Source organism: Giraffa tippelskirchi, chromosome 7 (assembly GCF_054371585.1).
Source record: "Giraffa tippelskirchi isolate mGirTip1 chromosome 7, T2T-mGirTip1v1.2.pri, whole genome shotgun sequence".
In the NCBI taxonomy this organism is placed as follows: Eukaryota; Metazoa; Chordata; class Mammalia; order Artiodactyla; family Giraffidae; genus Giraffa; species Giraffa tippelskirchi.
The window spans coordinates 112,217,685-112,236,843 of record NC_137281.1 but is presented as its reverse complement, the minus strand read 5'-3'; the positions used below and the strand labels follow the sequence as shown (position 1 = coordinate 112,236,843).

Sequence of the window (19,159 nt, the reverse complement as noted above, 5' to 3'; positions counted from 1 at the left end):
TTGATTTGCTAGTTTTACAAAGACCATTGCAGTGAGTCTTTTATACCTAACTATGATGTAAAATACATTAACATTGACATGTGGAATTTCCTGCTCCTTGAAAATTCAATAATGTGATTTAATTTAGGATTCTGCTTCAGTTCTTACATTTCCATTGCTCTCTGCCCTCGACCCAGAGCAATGCTGCTGGACTTAGAATCACGAAGACACTGAAAGAATCATGAAGACACTGAATGTTAGAGTTGGAAAAGTCCAGAGAGATTCCAAGTAAGTCAATTATTTTATTCATTTGATGAATCCCACTGATACATTCCTTTATCTGCTGCTGCTACTGCTAAGTCGCTTCAGTCGTGTCCGACTCTGCGACCCCACAGACAGCAGCTCACCAGGCCCCCCCGTCCCTGGGATTCTCCAGGCAAGAACACTGGAGTGGGTTGCCATTTCCTTCTCCAGTGCATGAAAGTGAAAAGTGAAGTCGCTCAGTCATGTCTGACTCTTTGTGACCCCATGGATTGTAGCCTACCAGGTTCTTCTGTCCACGGGATTTCCTTTATCTACATCCAAGCAATTTAACAATATCAAAACCAAGTTCTGAAAGTAAAAAAAAAAACTCAGTACTACCACCAGTGCCAGATCAACACAACAAAAAATTAGAAATCACAGAAGTACTGACATTATCAAAATGAAGGCTTTTATCTGATAACGTAAGCTTACCTCATTGTAAGGCAGTTTAGAAAGCATGACAAGCTGTAGCTCTTTGAAGGGGGGCTGGGGGGTACTTTGAGTAACTAAAAGGAATGGTCACTGTTTAGCCCCAGGTCTGAGGAGAAAGGGATCCACCCTCAAGTCTGAACCATTCCATAACTCTGTGATACCCTCCTGACATTGTAAACAAGTGGTCCTCCAGCAGACTGCCAGGAGGCTAGAGCAGCAGTCCCCAACCTCTTTGGTATCAGGAACCAGATTCATGGGAGACAATTTTTCCACAGACTGGGGTGGAGGTGGTTTTGGAATGATTCAAGTGCATTACATTTACTGTGCACTTTAATTTCTATTATCACGTCAGTACCACCTCAGATCATCTGGATTAGATCCCAGAGGTTGGGGACCCCTGGTTTAGAAGGTCCAGGCTCACAGCAGGTGTTACTACGTCATTTCTTCAGCAGCTATGAGATGGTAATTCTCAAGGTGGGAAATGGTAGGAAGGGTCCCCTGGGGTGGTGATGGCCAAGGAATCTGAGCTTCTGATTTTGTCTTGTTAACGCAGCATTTCATTTCAACCTTTCTTATATGACACTTTGATGTCTGATTTCCCCACTCTAGGTTCTCCGGCTCTTATTTGTTTTTAGTCAAGTGGCTTCACGCTCTGTGAGAAATGACACAGGTGCTGATGGGGTGCTTGTCAGTTGAAGAACATCCAGGCAGCCTGGAGTGGACCCGGGGAGAAAAACAAGCAGAGAGAGTGCCATAACTTGTGACTAAGGTGGAGATCATCTCTTGAATTCGAATCAACGCTTTTTGGTGGGAAAAAGCATGGAACCAAATGAATTTGTTCACAATTACTTGTCTGTAGTTCCCAAATCATGCCAACCATGCCAACTACCATCCCCTGAGTTGATCACTCCTACCTTCAGCTTGGCTCACGTAACAATGAGAGGAGAGACATAAGAGGAGGGACAGAGGAAGGCTGGGAGGAAGAGAAGCTGGATGAAAACCTGACGATTCTGCTAGCACGGTCCTTTCAAAGGGTCCCCCAACACATCTCCTCCTTTTAATTTAGTTCCAGCCAATTCAACTCAATGTCATTTAATCTAATTCGACAAATATCACTAAGCATCACATGTATAAACAAGATCTTTCCAGAAGATTATTTTGCTCAGAAGACCTTAATTTGAGTCCTACTTTTACCTAAATGGTTCTGAGAAAGCCTTCTGAGCTCTCTCTCGGTTACCCTTCTCTCAGAAGAGAATAAGGTGGCCTCAAAGGCTTGTCTCAGTGATCAAGTGGAGCAAAGCAGATGAAAGCACTTTGAAGTGCCATGCAAACTTAAGTTACCATTACTGTTAATGATGGGTGAATAGTAAAGAAAAAATCGTTATTAAAAATTGTCCTGACAACCCACAGAATGGGAGAAAATATCTGCAAACAAAGCAGCTGACAAGGGATTAATCTCTAAAATATACAAAAAGCTCATGCAGCTCAATATCAAACAAAACAATAAAAAATGGGTGGAAGATCTAAATAGACATTTCTCCAAATAAGACATACAGATAGTCAAAAGCACATGAAAAGATGCTTGATATTACTAATTATTAGAGAAATGAAATCAGAACTACAATGTGGTATCACCTCACACTGATCAGAACAGCCATCATCAAAATATCTACAAGCAAAAAATACTAGAGAGGGTGTGAAGAAAAGGGAACCACTCTTACAATGTTGGTAGGAACATATATTGACACAGAGCCACTATGGAGAACGCAGTATGAAGTTTCTTTAAAAAACTAAAAATAGACCTACCATATGACCCCGCAGTTCCATTCCTGGACATACACCCAGAGAAAACGTAATTTGAAATAACATATGCATCCCAGTGTTCAGTTCAGCACTATCTACAGTAACCAGAACATGGAAGCAATCTAAATGTCCATTGACAGAGGAATGAGTAAAGACATTGTGGTACATATACACAATACTCAGCCATAAAACAGAACAAAATAATGCCATTTGCTGCAATTGTTTTATACATGGTAGTGTAAATATGTCAATCCTACTCTCTCAGTTCAGCTCACCCTACCCTTCCCCTGTATCCATAAGTTGATTCTCTATATCTGCATCTCTACTCCTGCCCTACAAACAAGCACATCTGTACCATCTTTCTAGATTATATACATATGTGTTAATATATGATATTTATTTTTCTCTTTCTGACTTACTTCACTCTGTATGACAGACTCTAGGTCCATCCACATCACTACAAATGACCCAATTTCATTCCTTTTTATGGCCAAGTATTATTCCATTGTAACAGGTTTTTACTATGCCCATTTTACAGATAAAAATATTGAAGCATGGGGCATTTAACTAATTTGTCTAAGGTTACTCAGCTAGGAAACAATATCAATGCCCAATGGACTCTCAATAAAAGCCCCTTTAAAATAAGGACACTTTTGTTACTGAAGGCAGCAAAACACACACAAGTTCTCAGACCCAAGGGCTATAGCAAGTTCACTAAGGTCTGCAGAGAGAGAAGGAGGGTACCCTCTGCTGGCTTTAAGCCAACTAGCTCAGACACACGATGGATTTTTGCAGCTGCCAATCTAATTATGATTTTGTCACTTCTCTTACTCCTCCCAGCTTTACTATGAGTTATGACTCACTAAATTGCATTTTCTTCCTAAAAAAACTTCTATTTAACTTATGGGGGGGCTGGGAGTGGGTGAGGGGTAAGGCTGGGTAAGAGATCACCTTCAATAGAACCAAAACACCAAAAACAACCCTTGGACGTCCCTGGTGGTGCAGTGGATAAAAATCCGCTTGCCGATGGAGGAGACACAGTTTGACTCCTGGATGGGAAGATTCCACATGCTGTAGAGCAACTAAGCCCAAGTGCCACAACTACTGAGCCTGTGCTCTAAAGTCTGAGAGTCACAACTATGGAGCCCACATGCCTCAACTGCTGAAGCTCACTTGTGTACAGCCTGTACTCTGCAACAAGAGAAATCATTGCAATGAGAAGCCCAAGCACTGCAACAAAGAGTAGCCCCAGCTCACTGCAACGAGAGAACACCTGAATGCAGCAACGAAGACCCAGAGCAGCTAATAAATTAATACAAATAAAAAAAAAAACCCTGTATGCTAACCCACAACAACTTTTGCTTTCGATCTCAGTCAGATCAGACACCAAAAAGTCACAATGGAACACTGTCACATGCCTCTCCTCACCCCTTAAAAACAATGGACTTCAAGGTAGAACAAACCAACCTGGATTCATCCACAATTAATTCAGTCTTCTGGGAATAAGAGCAACTAATCCAATACAAACTCTAAGCAAGAATGTATTCTTGTAGTTAGAAGAAAACTGCCAACCTATGTGTCTTTTTCTTCCCTTGCAGTCTCTGTCTGATCGAAGCATAACTCAGAAGGTGTTTAGTAATTTCAACTTGATTTTAGAAAGAATGGGATAAAAAGAAGGAAAGGAGCAAGAGAGGGAAGGAGGGGAAGGGAAGAAAGAAGACTGATTTAACTTTCTCAGTAAATATGATTTTATTTATTGCTGATGAAACCAAATAATGAAGGGATCATTTTGTGAGCTTTTAATGCTCAAACTTTAGTGATACTTTCTAAAAATATGCTTGGGTACCCACATATCTTTTACAATCTAACTACCGGGGTCTATTGTTTATATACTTGTAAACAAGCTTTTTAAGAAGATTGTATGTCTTGGTGTTTGCATCCAACTCTGTGGCCTCCTCTTTGACTACCAGCTTCAGTTATAACTGCCTCCTAGGAAAGAGCTGGTTTTAAACATTTAGGTAGTGGGCTCTGCGCTGGCTGTGTGTTAGGAGTCTCTTAGCCTTGTCCTAACTGATTTGTGTTTGCTGGATGTGATTGGGCTGAGAACACTGGTAAAGTTCACTCAAGCTTCTTGGTCACCTCATTCTGGTTTGGTGGATCATCTTGTTAATTAAGGTAATAGTGTCATATATCCTGTGTTTCTCTCCTCTCTGCGCTGCATAATCCCCCCTCCCCCAACTACAAGAGGTCCTGGGGCTACAACTCCAATGACCACACTTCATCCTAGAGTTACTCCAGCCCACCTCATTTTTTTACAATTGGGATATTGTTGCTTTTCAATGTTTTATTAGTTTCTGCTGTACAATGAAGTGAATTAGCTATATGTATACATATATCCCCTTCCTCTTTGACTCCCTCCTACCCCGCCCAATCTCACCTTTGTAGGTCATCACAGAGCACTGAGCTGAGCCCTGCGCGATACAGCAGGTTCCCACTAGCTATCTGTTTTATATATGGCAGTGAATGTATGTCAATCCCAATCTCCCAATTCATTCCCACTCTGTGTCCACTGGTCCATTCTCTACATCTGGTCTCTATTCCTGCCCTGCAAACAGGTTCATCTATATTTTTTTTCTAGATTTCACATATATGCATTAATAAACAGTATTTGTTTTTCTCCTGATTTACTTCAGACTCTCTGACAGATTCTAGGTAGGTCTTTATATTTCTACAAATGACCCAATATCATTCCTTTTTATGGCTAAGTAATATTCCATTGCATAGCAACCTAAATGTTCAGTGACAGATGAATGGATAAAGATGTGGTACATATATACAGCCAACCTCATCTCTAAAGATGGATCTAATCACAAAGGTCAGGGTCATTTTTCCAACTTTCTCCATTCTTCTGTTCCATTTCCATCTGACTTTTGAAATTGCCATCCATGCAGGGCTCAACCAGTCAACTGCCAGTCCCCTGGGATTGGTGTCCATGCCATATTCCTTGGCACAGGGCACAGAGATGGCAAAGGAAAAGGGACATGGGTAGAAGATGCTTTTAGATGCTAAAGTCTTTGACTGTGTGAATCACAACAAACTGTGGAAAATTCTTAAACAGATGGGAATACTAGACCACCTTACCTGCCTCCTGAGAAACCTGTATGCAGGACAAGAAGCAACAGAACTGAACATGGAACAATGGACTAGTTCAAAGCTGAGAAAGGAGTACATCAAGGCTATATATTGTCACCCTGTTTATTTAACTAATATACAGAGTGAATATCATACAAAATGCCAGGCAGGATGAATCACAAGCTGGAATCAAGATTGCCAGGAGAAATAGCGACAACCTCAGATATGTAAATGAGATCACGTTAATGGCAGAAAGCGAAGAGGAACTAAAGAGCTTCTTGATGAAGGTGAAAGAGGAGAGTAAAAAAACTGGCTTAAAACTCAACACTCAAAAACCTCATGGCATCCGGCCCCATCACTTCATGGCAAATAGATGAGGAAACAATGGAAACAGTAACAGACTTTATTTTCTTAGACTCCAAAATCACTGCAGATAGTGACTGCAGCCATGAAATTCAAAGACTCTTGCTCCTTGGAAGAAAAGCTATGACAAACCTAGACAGCATATTAAAAAGCAGAGACATTACTTCGCCAACAACGGTCCATATAGTCAAAGCTATGGTTTTCCAGTAGTCATGTATGGATGTGAGAGTTGGACCATAAAGAAGGCTGAATGCTGAAGAACTTACGCTTTTGAACTGTGGTGCTGGGGAAGACTCTTGAGAGTCCCTTGCACAGTAAGGAGATCAAACTAGTCAATCCTAAAGGAAATCAACTCTGAATATTCATTGGAAGGACTGGTGATGAAGCTGAAGCTCTAGTACTTCAGCCACCTGATGCGAAGAGCCAACTCATTGGAAAAGACCCTGATGCTAGGAAAAGATTGAGGGCAAGAGGAGAAGGTGGTGGCACAGGATGAGATGGCTAGATAGCATTATTAACTCAATGGACATGAGTTTGAACAATTCCAGGAGATAGTAAAGGACACAGAAGCCTAGTCTACTGCAGTTCATGGGGTTGCAAAGAGTCGGACATGACTTAGCAACTGAACAACAACTGACTCTACATCCAGCGCTCTTGCCAGTCTACTCTGCTACCACTGTGACATATGGCTTGTCTGTCAAAAAACTACTTATTAATATGATACTATAGAGGCTAGTATGACAAATAGATGGAGGTGATAGTGAAATGACTAAGAATAGAGAGAAAAGAGTGGATTTGAAAACTGCTTCCAATAAATTAGAGGGCATGGTGACTGACTAGAAGAGATGGGGGAAACCTGGGAAGGAGAATTGAGGATCAAAAGAGTTAAATAGCTATTAAGTTAGTCAGGATTCCTTGGATTCTTCAGTAACAGAAACTCAGTTCAAGGTGATAATTCTAACCAAAGTCCCAGGAAGGAGTATGATTATTTCTTAGGGTCATTGGTCCATCCCTAAACCAGTCACTGTAGCTGAGAATATAGTACTCTGATTGGCTAATTATAGCTTAGGTCCCTCCAGGGCCCAGGGAGGCAGGCTCATTACACTGGATTTCTACAAAATGCTCTCTGTACAATGATTAAATATTCAAGCCTGGTTAACTAGAAATAGGGTTCCACTGATGAAAATAGGGATGGTTGACAGCAAGTAAGTTTGGGAAGAAAATGATGAGTTTGGTTATGGATCTGCTAAGTTCACACCAGCTCCAACAAAGATGCAGCCCAATCTTGATTATAGTCATAACCTGAAATCACGCCCACGTTTCTTCAAAAAACTTAAATCTTTTTTACTTTAAAAGTGAATTCTGATGATTTGGACAATTTTGGACCATCCATTGGTATCAAATTCTAGTGAAAGAGGCCAAAAAAAAAAAAGGATTAAACTTATAGAACCTATAAACAAAGTAGGGAAAGATTTTTTGTGTGAATGTGCAAATTACTGCACACGTAATGTCATTTTTCATCTCCCTTTCATAAATTTGATAGTTTTACAGCATTCCAAGCTAAAATGGGGGTTGGCAAACTGTAGTCCATGAGCCAAATCTTGCGTGCCACCTGGCTTTGTATAGCCCATGAACTAAAAATGGTTTGTATATTTTAAACACTTGGGAAAAAAATCAAAAGATTACTAATGTTTCATGACACATGAAAATTATATAAAATCTAAATTTCAGTGCCTATTTATAAAGCTTTATTGGAATACAGCCATAGTCATTCATTGCCACATTGTCTATGGCTACTGTTGCATTACTATAGGAGAATTAGTTCTCAACAGAGACCACATGACTTGCAAAACCTCAAATATTTATTATCTGGCTCTTGAAGAAAAGTATGTCAACTTTAGGCCTAAAACTGGGAGTGCCAATTGGCCACTGAGGTTTTTGCTATCACACCTACCTTTATTGAGTGGTAAATGAGCCACAAATCTGGTAAAAGGTCATGATGAAGTCTAGATTTTCATCAATAATCCATTTGATTGTGAATTTTGGGGTAATTAATAAACTTATTCAAAGCTGGTTACAGAACTTGGGTGAAACAGTAAAAGTCTGTCACAGTAAAAGTAAAAGTAAACAGTAAAAGTCTGTCACAATTCTCAATATGTGCTTATATTCTCTGGTTGCTCACAGGATCACCTCATATATTTTCACAGGCTGTGTAGTTTTTACAAAGTATTATCAGATGTACAATTGGTTTGATCCAAATGGAACATAATATATAGTCAGCATGTAGTAAGGCCTGACTTCTCCTGGATATAACATTTGTTAGGGGTTAGGTAATTAAAATCTTTTTCTAGTAAGGTAGTAAACAAACAAACGAATCCTTTAGGAACCATGTTATTAATACTTGCTATATCATATAAGCACATTCCAGATGGAATGGAGAGTAGCTGGTTAATTCTCAGAATCTCTCTCCTCTCTCCAAAACCTCCAGTTGCAGTTTGAGAATGCATGAGGTCCTAAGAAACCTGCTTCTACCAAGTAACCTACACTAAGCCAACCAAGACATTCTCAGGCACAGTGACTAGTCAGAGATGGGCATGTGATCTTAGTTGGTCCGATCAGAGTGATCCTCAGAATTTTGATGGAATGGATTCCCCAAGACAGTCATTTGTTCCTTGTGGAATTTAATGAAAAGTGGCTGGAAGTTGCTAAGTACCATCTTGGGCACTGCAGAAGGAAGAACAGAGAGACAGAAAGAATCAGTTTTCTAGACATTATTGAGTCACTCCATAGAGCACAGCCTCATGCTGTCCTACTCTGGACCTTTGAACTGTCATGAATCAGTAAGCTCTCTTTAGTATTGAAGTCCGTTTGAATCAGGTTTTTGTTTACTTGTGACTAAAATATACCAAGGTGGCACAGTGGTATCTGCATGCCAATGCAAGAGATGCAGGAGACGTGGGTACTATCCTTGGATCAGGAAGATCCCCTGGAGCAGGAAATGGCATCCTACTTCAGCATTCTTGCCTGGACAATTCCATGGACAAAGGAGCCTGGCAGGCTATAGGCCATAGGGTTGCAAATAGTCAGACACAACTGAACATGAGCATGAAAAAAATAAAATATACCAAGTAACAAAGATTCTTTCATTCCTCCATTTACTCATTCATTTATTCATAAAACATTATATATTTTTTCTGTTATCAAATGTCTTTTCTAAACAACCACAACCTAATCCTTAATTCTCTTGTACCAACTGTGTATTCTACAAGACTTTCAGCCAGAGATCCCCTCTCTGGGCTCAGGGACTTCAACTACATAACGTGCTCAGTCACTCAGTCATGTCTGACTTTTTGCGACCCCATGGACTATAGCCTGGCAGGCTCCTCTATCCATGGGATTCTCCAGGCAAGAATACTGGAGTGTTGCCATTTCCTTCTGCAAGGGATCTTCCCAACCCAGGGATTGAACCTGTGTCTCTTGCATTGGCAGGAAGATTCTTTACCACTGAGCCACCTGGGAAGCTTGTGTGTATTCTACAATCCAATTCAATTCTGATACTAGCTGCCCAGAGTTAGTGTAGACCCCAGAGGTCAAAGATTCAATCCCATAAGACTTTCCCCACGACAGACAGCTGGAAAGGGAGCCCCCAGACTCTCTGCACTTCATCTTGGCTGGTTGAAAATTCAGGGGTTCCCACGGCAATGCACTTTGTGTTCAGCTATTTGCTAGAATAATTCATCAGTTTATTATAAAGGATACAACTCAGCAGAACGAAATGTAAGAGATGCACAGGGCAATGTATTTGGAGTGGGGAGTGGGGCATAGACTTTCCATGCCGTCAATGAGTGCCCCACCCTGTCAGCACATCAATCTTTTCACCAAGCTAGAAACTCCCTGAACCCCATCATTTAGAGGTTTTAATGGAGGCCTAATGACATAGGCATGACTGATTAAATCACTGGCCATTGGTCACTGAATTCAATCTCCAGCCCCGCTCACCGAGGTGGGGCCGAAAGTTCTAACCCTGTTAACCACTTGGTAGGTTTTTCCAGTGAAAAGCCCCCCTCCAGAAGCTCCCTAGGGTTCTCCTCCATGAGCCATCTCATTAGCATATAAGAGACAATAAATTCCAAGGCTTTTAGGAGCTTTGTGCCAGGAACTTGGGACCAAAACCAAGTATTTATTTTTTTATCATACCACAGTTACATATACTTGTCAGATACTACACTTAGCTCTGGAAGACAGTCAATATGTACCTTTAAGGATCTCCTTGGGTCAGGAGGGGAAGTGGGGGTGGGGCACAGCGCACAGATACACGGAACTTAAAGCAATGAGTTATAAACAGTAGGTATAAACAGTGTCTGTCCAAATAACAGGTATTCTAGATATTTTTAGTCATCTTCCAGTCACTTTATAGTGACTAAACTAATACAGGAAAGACATTATCCCTGGCCTAAGTTACACCTTGTTATCCTTTTCCTCAGATGATTCTCAAAGTGTTATTAATTAATAATAAATTAATCACAGCAAATTAGTCCAATAAAAGATTTTTCCCTTGAGGCCCTAGTGATTTCCCTTCCATGCTCAACTTATTACACTATTTACATTACAGATATTGAGACAAGGCCAAATTTTATTTCTCCAGTGCACCCAGGGATTTCTTTACAGGTACATTATTACCTTTAAAAAAATCAGAGGTTTCCTCCACGCATTTTTCCTTTTACTAGAGTATGCAGCCTTTGACTTCCAGGAAATCTTTAGCTCTGTCATTCCAAGAAGGCTCTCTTTCTCTTTTTTGATGGATTGTTATTTTTTAGTATTTATTTATTTATTTGGTTTTGCTGGGCCCAAGTTGCACAGTGGAGGATCTTCGACTTTGTCGCGGCATGCAAGGTCTTGAGTTATAAGCATGCGGACTCTTAGTTGCAGCATGAGGGATCTAATTCACTGACAGGAACCAAATCTGGGCCCTCTGCTTTGGGAGTATGGAGTCTTAGCCGGTGGACCATGAGGGAAGTCTCTTTAACTCAAACTTGTCAACAGTCTCTGGGAGGTGTGGGACTTCTAGAGATGCCAGTTCCCACTCTCTTGGCTGGGGTGACTTACGTGCCAACCTGCAAAGCACTCAAATGTCAGGGCATGTGTCTCAGTTGAGTGGCTGACTAGGATATCCAGGACACAAAAGAGACTAGAGTAATATAATTTCAATAATGATAGTGACAAAGAATCTGTGCCTTAGTTTAAGGAATCTGGGAGTCAGATGGATGCAAATGGATTTACTGACTATGTCACCAGGGCCCAACTATCAAGCATATTGGTGCCTCAGTTTCCCTGAAAAAGAGGGGTCAGGGTTTCCTCTTGGCTGAGATGTACACAGTAAATGGGCTAAGTCTGTATGGTGGTTGGCCCATGGTTGATACCTGATATATGACTGTCATATTTATAATAAACACCATCCTATAGTATTTTTGGTTACTGTTTTGAAAAAATAATTTTTAGTATTTCTTTCTTTAAAAATTGTTTTATTATTCTTTTTTTTTTTTTTTGGCCATGCCGCATGGCATGTGGAATCTTAAGTTCTACAACTAGGGATCAAATCTGTGCCCACTACATTGGTAGTACAGAGTCTTAACCACTGGACCACCAGGAAAGTCGCTATTTTGAATTTTTTTTTTTTTAGTTCTACCAGTTTATTGCTACCAACCCATCTCCCTCCACCCTCATGCACGCATGCTCAGTCATATAACCCCATGGACTGCAGCCCACCAGGTTCCTCTGTCCATGGACCTTTCCGGGCAAGAATACTGGAGTGGGTTGCCATTTCCTTCTCCCCTATTTTGAATTTTTGAAACCACAATATATATTCAGCAATCCTACATTGTAGAATGCTAGACCAATGCTCTGCGTGAGCACCTACTATGTGCGAGCCTCACAGGGCAGACAAGTCATGACAAAATGTAGCTTCTCACCTTATGAAACTTATTTCTAGGCTGGGCCATGAAACACTTATATCAGAACAAAGAATGAATATGAGAGTTCGACACAGCAATAGGAAAAGTTTAAAAATAAAATCCAGGATGAATTACCACGCACATTAAACCACGTGTTACATAACCAAGAAGAAAGAGCAGTGACAAGTCAAAATACTTCAGGCAATTTTAGTTTTCATCCCAATTTGGAACTTACAAAATTCTTCCTTTTTTAAGTTGAAAAAAAGAGCTATTTGGATTTACTGACACCATGTTCCCTAATGGCTGGTCTTTCTGATTCCAAAGTTCTATCAACACTCTGATGTTATGTCTCAGGGATGAAAAATCAAGGGGAGATGCTTCGCACAAAACAAACCTCAGATGTCCTAGAACAACCCTTCTCTTCCAAATTCGATTCTTATTTTCAATTCCAAAAACAACACACAAGGCCTCAGAAGGTATAGACTAACTCATGTTTATGCATGTGACCCTGGAGAAGTGAGGATTTCAGATGCCTTTGATTAACACATTGGCTGAAGAAAACATCTCCCCAAAGTTACTTACAGAAGAACCAGTTCTCCCTGCCCCCACCTCACCTCAAACCTTCTGAAATCTCCATCCTGCATCAATTTACAACGGAGCACTTGACACGACTTTATTGGTATATCTTTCTTATGCATTTGACCAATCAAAATGATAATTTAGACAAACTGGGGATGGCAGAGTGCATTATCCAGCCATATCTCATTATTATGCAAAAAATCAGATATTCACAGCAACTGTCTCATCTATTTATTGTTTGGTTACTCATCTGGAAATTTTAATACTTTCTTCAGGGGCAGGGACTGGCAATAAAAAAATAGACCTATATATCAAACCTTTAACTTCCAGCTATCATTGTGTGCCATAATACAGATGGAGTGGCTATCAGCAAGCTTTACTGTGTTGGTTTATTTCCTTCAACAGAGAATGTGGATTTAAATGGGATAAAGTAACAAAGTCGACTTAAGGCTGGAGGGCCTTTCAGTTACTTGGAACCTTTCAGTTACTTTGCAAGTGCAGATAACTGGCTTTAGTCTGCCTCCCAAGGAACTGGTGCCTAGGACTGCCAACAGCTGTCTCAAAGATGAGAAGAGTGAGTGTGAGAAGGAATGGGAGGTGTTCAGGGTAAAAGATGAGGGCACTGCGTCTCAGAAAGGCTGTCCCCCATCACTTTTCATATGGCAGTGGTTCTATGGGCCACATTCCCCTTCTCACAAACACAAATGCCAGCACTGTTTTTAATTACTTTACAGTCAACAACATTTAATATTCATCACAAGCTTGTGAAATATGCCATGGTATTATCTCATTTTGTAGTTGGGGAATTGAGGCACAGAGTGGTTACATAATTTTCCCAGCTAGTAGGCAATGAAAGCAGGATTTAAATGCAGGTAGCTTGGCTCCAGAATTTGTATTCTGCATACCAACTGCACAGAAGCGTAATAGCTCTCTGCTTCTGCTTTTCACCGTTTACACCAGAAGAGTAAATTGGTGGGGAACAAACCATAATCTGCCTCCAAGAGAATTATATGAACCATTGTTTAAAGATCAGATTCTGAAACCTTGATCAACTGATTTAGTAACTTGCATTTTCAAACAAGTTCCCTAGGTTCTTAATCACATAAAAGTTCAAGAATCATCAGTATAGATTTTTTGGACTAGGAGTCAGAGGGTAATCTGGATTTGGATTCCAATTCTACTGTTGATGAGCTTTATAACTTTGGAGAAATCATCTGAGCTTTCTCGGCCTAGGTTTCCTCATCTGTATAATGACGACAAAATATATCTGTCCTACACACTAGGCAAAGTTTTTTGGAAGAATGAGATGAGAAAAGGCATGTGAAAGAAGTCAATAACATGAAAAGATTTCCAAATATGAGCTATTATTATTACTGGTCTCTCATGACTTCATGTGTGGAAGATTTTTGTCCCTGCTAAAATTATAGGCTCTTTGTCAGGGGATAGGTGATGCAGCTATATTTCTTTTCTACCCATAGTAACTTGTTCCATGTCAAGCATATTGTAGCTACCAAAACACATTGACTTAGTTCAATACATTTTTAAAATATGTAAGCAGGTACACAGAATCAACACTCTTTACTGTTTGCAATTCTAGTGACCAACATTTGCACACTGTGCCCCCAGACTCCTCAGAATATTTTTATGTACATTATCACATTTGAGTCTCATGAGTCTTGTAGGAAAGAAGGCAGTTAATGGTAATAGCTGCATTGTACTGGAAAAGATGAAGCTCAGGTTCAATAATTTGCCCAAGGTCATCCAGTTAGTAACCAAATGACAATTTCCATAGTTTACTGTGATACCACACAACACAATGAAATGAGTTCCTGCTGGAACAACTGTACCAAAAAAGATGGAAAGTGTCAAATTTTAGAAAAGGGAGAGCCACTACCCACAAGGAATATTATCAGGAGGAAAAATGCTGGTGGTGGGGGGAAAAAGATGTTTAATTTGCATAAGGAACAGCCTGATTTCCAACAGGTAGGAAACTTGGCCCACTTGGCAGGAACAAGGCCCAAAAAGTAGTGAGCTTATCTGGAAAACTATAAAATACACCCCATGCTGACTTATGAATAGTGTCCATTTTCTTCACATTTAAAGAATCAGTACAACTCTGGAAAAATCAAGATTCTACAAAAAGAATAAGAGGAAAACACTGTTAATTTTGTAGTCACATGGTTGCTAACCTAAGAAAGAGGACATGGGACCATATCCTGGTTTTAACATCTTCCACTTTTTTAAATTATTATTTTTAAGGATTTTTTTTTAATGTGGACCATTTTTTAAGTATTTATTGAATTTGTTACAATATTGCTTCTGTTGTATCTTTTGGTTTTTTGGTCACAGGCTCTTAACTCCTCAAAAAGGGATCAAACCTTTAGCCCCCGCTTTGGAAGGTGAAGTCTCAACCACTGGACCACCAGGGAAGTCCTTTTAACATCTTCCAGTTTTGAAAGGATTCCTTTGAGCTCAGTTAGACTCTGTTTGCCATCAAATAGTTTTCCAAAGGCAATTATGAATAAGTTTCATCTGCTGGATTGGTCCAAATGCATTTCACATTATAATACTCTTAAATTTTCTAGACCTACCATTAAGCAACATTAATTAAGACTTTGTGGTATTGGCTGGCATAAAGATAGAGACCAGAAACAGAGCCACACATAAGCGGTCAACTGATTTTATACACACGTCTAGGTAATTCAATGGTTAAAAAATAGTCTTTTCCATAAATGAAGCTTGAACAAACTAAACATTTATATGAAAAATATCTCAGCATTTATCTACATCATTCACAAAATTTGACTCAGGTTGGATCACAGACCTAACGTAAAGCCAAAAGTATGAAACCTTTAGAAAGAATAAAAAAATAGGAAAATAAATCTTTGTGACCTTGAGTTAGCCAAAGATTTCTTAAAGAACATCATAAAAGAATAAGCTGATACATTGGAATTTTTTTTAATGAAAAGATACAAGATATATATCTGATAAAGGACTTGTATCAAACATACGTAAAGAACTTTTACAACTCAATAATAAGACTAAAAATAATAAGCAAAGATTTGAACAGACATTTCACCAAATGAGAAATATGGGTGGTAAATAAACAATTGAAAAGGTATGTGCTCAAAATTACTACTTATTAGGAAAGTGCAAATTAGAAAACACCTACTAGAATGACTAAATTTTAGAACTCAACAATGCCAAGTGTTGACAAGGATGTAGGATTAATGGAGCTCACATACATTTTTGATAGAAATACAAAAAGGACAATCACTTTGGAAAATAGTTTGGTAATTCCTTATAAACATACCCTTTCCACATTCCAGAAATTCCACTCCTATGAATTTACCAAGAGAAAAAAATACTCTGCATAAAGTCCTATACATCAGTATTTATAACAGCCTTATCTTATTTACAATGGCCCCAAACTGGAAACAATCCAAATGTTCTTCAACTGGTAAACGGATAAACAAACAGGTATGTCCAAACAACAAAACACTTCTCAGCAATAAAAAAATGAGCTATTGATATGTGCAACAACTTGAATGAATCTCATAAGCACTATTCTAAGTAAAGAAACCAGATACAAAGATTAGTTTCTATTTATATGAATTACCATTTATATGAATTTCTGGGAAAAGCAAAAATATAGGAACAGAAATCAGATCAGTGGTTGCCACGGGCTGGCAGTAGGGACAGGAATTGACTCCAAAGACTTCTTGTGTGAGGAACTTTTGGGGATGATGGAGCTATTTTATATCTTGATTATTGTGGTAGTGTTTATTCAACTGCATACATTTATCAAGTCATCATATTGCATACTTAAAATTGTGGAATTTTACTCTGTTAGTTATACTTAACTGAAGCTGACTCCTCCAAAGAAAGTCCTTCCAATGGTTCCCCATTCCCCTTGGAGTAACTGACTGTAAGCCAACAGCCCCTCTGTGATCTGATCCTCTCCTCCTCTTTGGACATCATCTGCTTACACTCTTCCTCTTGCTCCTCTGCTCCAGCTATAATAACCTCATGGCCATTAGGCTTCTACAAACATGCCAGGCCCATGCCCTTTCTAAGGTACTCTGTTGGGAGCCGTTCTGGAACTACTGCCAGATGACAAAGTCACGGCACCACTCAAGAAGAAATTGCAAAGCGGTTTCTCTCTTGGATCGGAAACTTCACTCCTTCCTGTTTCTATGCTTTTGTTGTGGCTAACTCTGTTTGATTCATTGATGGCTGGAGTTGTAGGGGCTTCCATGATGAGGTCATGAGAGTCCAGGAAAAAGAAAAATGATCCCTTGCCCCAGAGAAACATTCCAAAAATGATTAAACCTACTGAAGCCCTTGACTGGTGGGTCCCTAACACTAAGCCAGGGAATAAGGTCATGATCATTTGGGAAACAAGCCCTAAGCCTATTGTGATCTGGCCTCATGAGGAGATTGTTATTGATGACTGGAAAACTTGGGTCATGTATCAGGGAAAATTACAGAAACTAAGCCAATTGCCTTTCCCCCTCAGAATCTAAGCATAAACGGAAAAGAAATATATGAATTGTATTGTAAATGGTTTCTAGGTAAACTGCAAAAGACTTGCCCTGCCAGAAATAGCCTTGTGTTATGTGAGTAGATGGTAAACAAACCACCACTGACAATGGCTGTATTACGAGAAACTTTTGCCCTTAGACACCACTATAGTACTTATTCACTGAAGCAAGATGCTGTACTCACTGTAGTAGCAGGCTGTACAGAATAAGTAGATGGAATAATATGATTCATAGACTATGTTTTAGTAGAATAAAAATAGGTTTTGGGGTAAACATGTAATCAAAATGTGACAAAGGACTAGGAAAAAACTTTTAACACATCTTAGAATCAGGGGATGTTGATCTGAATGGAAAAATATTGTAAGAATCGTTACGTAGAAGAACATGTGCTATATAAATAGAGACTAAAGCAATAAAGATTACGGTCCTTGGGCCATCAAAAACTCTCTGTCTCCTTTCTTTCCTTTCGCCGGCGCCGTTCATCCCTTGGGGACCCCTGGACCAGCTGGAGCGGGACTCCGGCAGTAGTTCACTAATTCCCTCCACCTCCTCTAAGTCTGTGGTTAAATGTCACTATCTCAGAGAGACTTAATCTCTCAACTAATGTTGTTTGAATGAGTTTCTCACATGTTTAAATGAGTTTTCTCATATGTAAGTGGGTGAAGGTTAATCAAAAAATCTGTGAGTTTTCTGGCCTAACATTCTACAGTGCTGACATTTAGCATTTGGGATGCAAAACTCCCCATAGATGATAACAGGATTATATAATATACAAAGGAATATTACTCAGACATAAAAAAGAATGAAACAATGTCATTCCCAGCGACATGAATGGACCTAGAGACTATCCTACTAAGTGAAGTAAGACAGAGAAAGACAAATATCATATAATACCACTTTTATGTGGAATCTAATAAAAATGAAATAAATGAACTTATTTACAAAACAGAAACAGACTCAAAGATCTCAAAATCAAATTTATAGTTACCAAAGGGGAAATATGGAGGGAAGTGATAAATTAGGAGACTGGGATTGACATACACATACTACTATATATAAAATGGGAGCTTCCCAGGTAGCACTAGTGGTAAAGAAACTGCCTTCCAATACAGGAGACTTAAGAGACGTTGACTCAATCCCTGGGTGGGGAAGATTCTTGGAGAAGGGCATGGCAACCTACTCTAATACTCTTGCCTGGAGAATCCCATGGACAGAGGAGCCTGGTGGGCTACAGTCCATAGGGTTGCAGAGAGTCAGACACAACTGAAGCGACTCAGTATGGTACATATATAAAATAGATAACTAATAAGGATCTACTATATAGTATAGGGAACTCTACTCAATATTCTGTAATAACCTATATAGGAAAGGTATCTGAAAAATTATATATATATATATATATATATAACTGATTCACTTTGCTGTACTGTAGAAACTAACACAACATTGTAAATCAACTATACTCCAATAAAAACTTTTTACAAAAAAAAATAAAAAAGAAAAGAGAGTAAAAAGGCATTAAATGACAGGTAAGTAGAACAGTGTTCTGGTGGGGAAAGGTCATTTCCAGTTGTCAGAATTGAGAGGTTTAATAGAGGAAAGTGAGAGTGTTAGTCACTCAGTTGTATCTGACTCTTAGCTTCTCCGTGGACTGTGGTCTCTGTCCATGGAATTTTCCAGGCAAGGATACTGGAGGGGGTAGCCATTCCCTTCTCCAGTTAATAGAGGAAGTGACCCCTAAAAGATCAAGTAGGATTTCTTTCCTTGAAAACAATTATCTGGACAACTGGAAATATTGTTCTAGCTTCTCTATAGAGTAACATTTTGGCTCTACTTAGTTTGTGCAGTTTGAACATATTTGAACATAACATTCCAGAATGCTTTGAGAACATTCTAGAAAACTGTCACACCATTAATAATTCAGGATTTCTTCTCCATGCCCGTGGTGTCATTTTCTTACTCACTAGCCTGCTGGCATTATTAGCAATTAATTGGCTAAGGTACATGTTCCATAAATGCCATGCCAGACATTAGGAAAATTAATAAGATCTCTCCCTTGTAATATATCTGTTG

At 39.4% G+C, this 19,159-nt stretch overlaps 1 protein-coding gene across 7 annotated transcripts in view; it reads right to left on the bottom strand.

Moving 5' to 3' along the window:
- The window catches only part of LOC145512889 (uncharacterized), a 324,797-nt gene that overhangs the window by 107,219 nt on the left and 198,419 nt on the right, over positions 1–19,159 (bottom strand). Inside the window, exon 4 of one of the 7 annotated variants that reach the window (XR_014058903.1) lies at positions 7,853–8,736. The exons of the other annotated variants lie outside the window; for them this stretch is intronic. The gene's annotated coding sequence lies outside the window, so the exon portion shown is untranslated. Of the gene's footprint in view, positions 1–7,852; positions 8,737–19,159 lie in introns of those variants that run through there. 7 annotated transcript variants of the gene reach the window in all.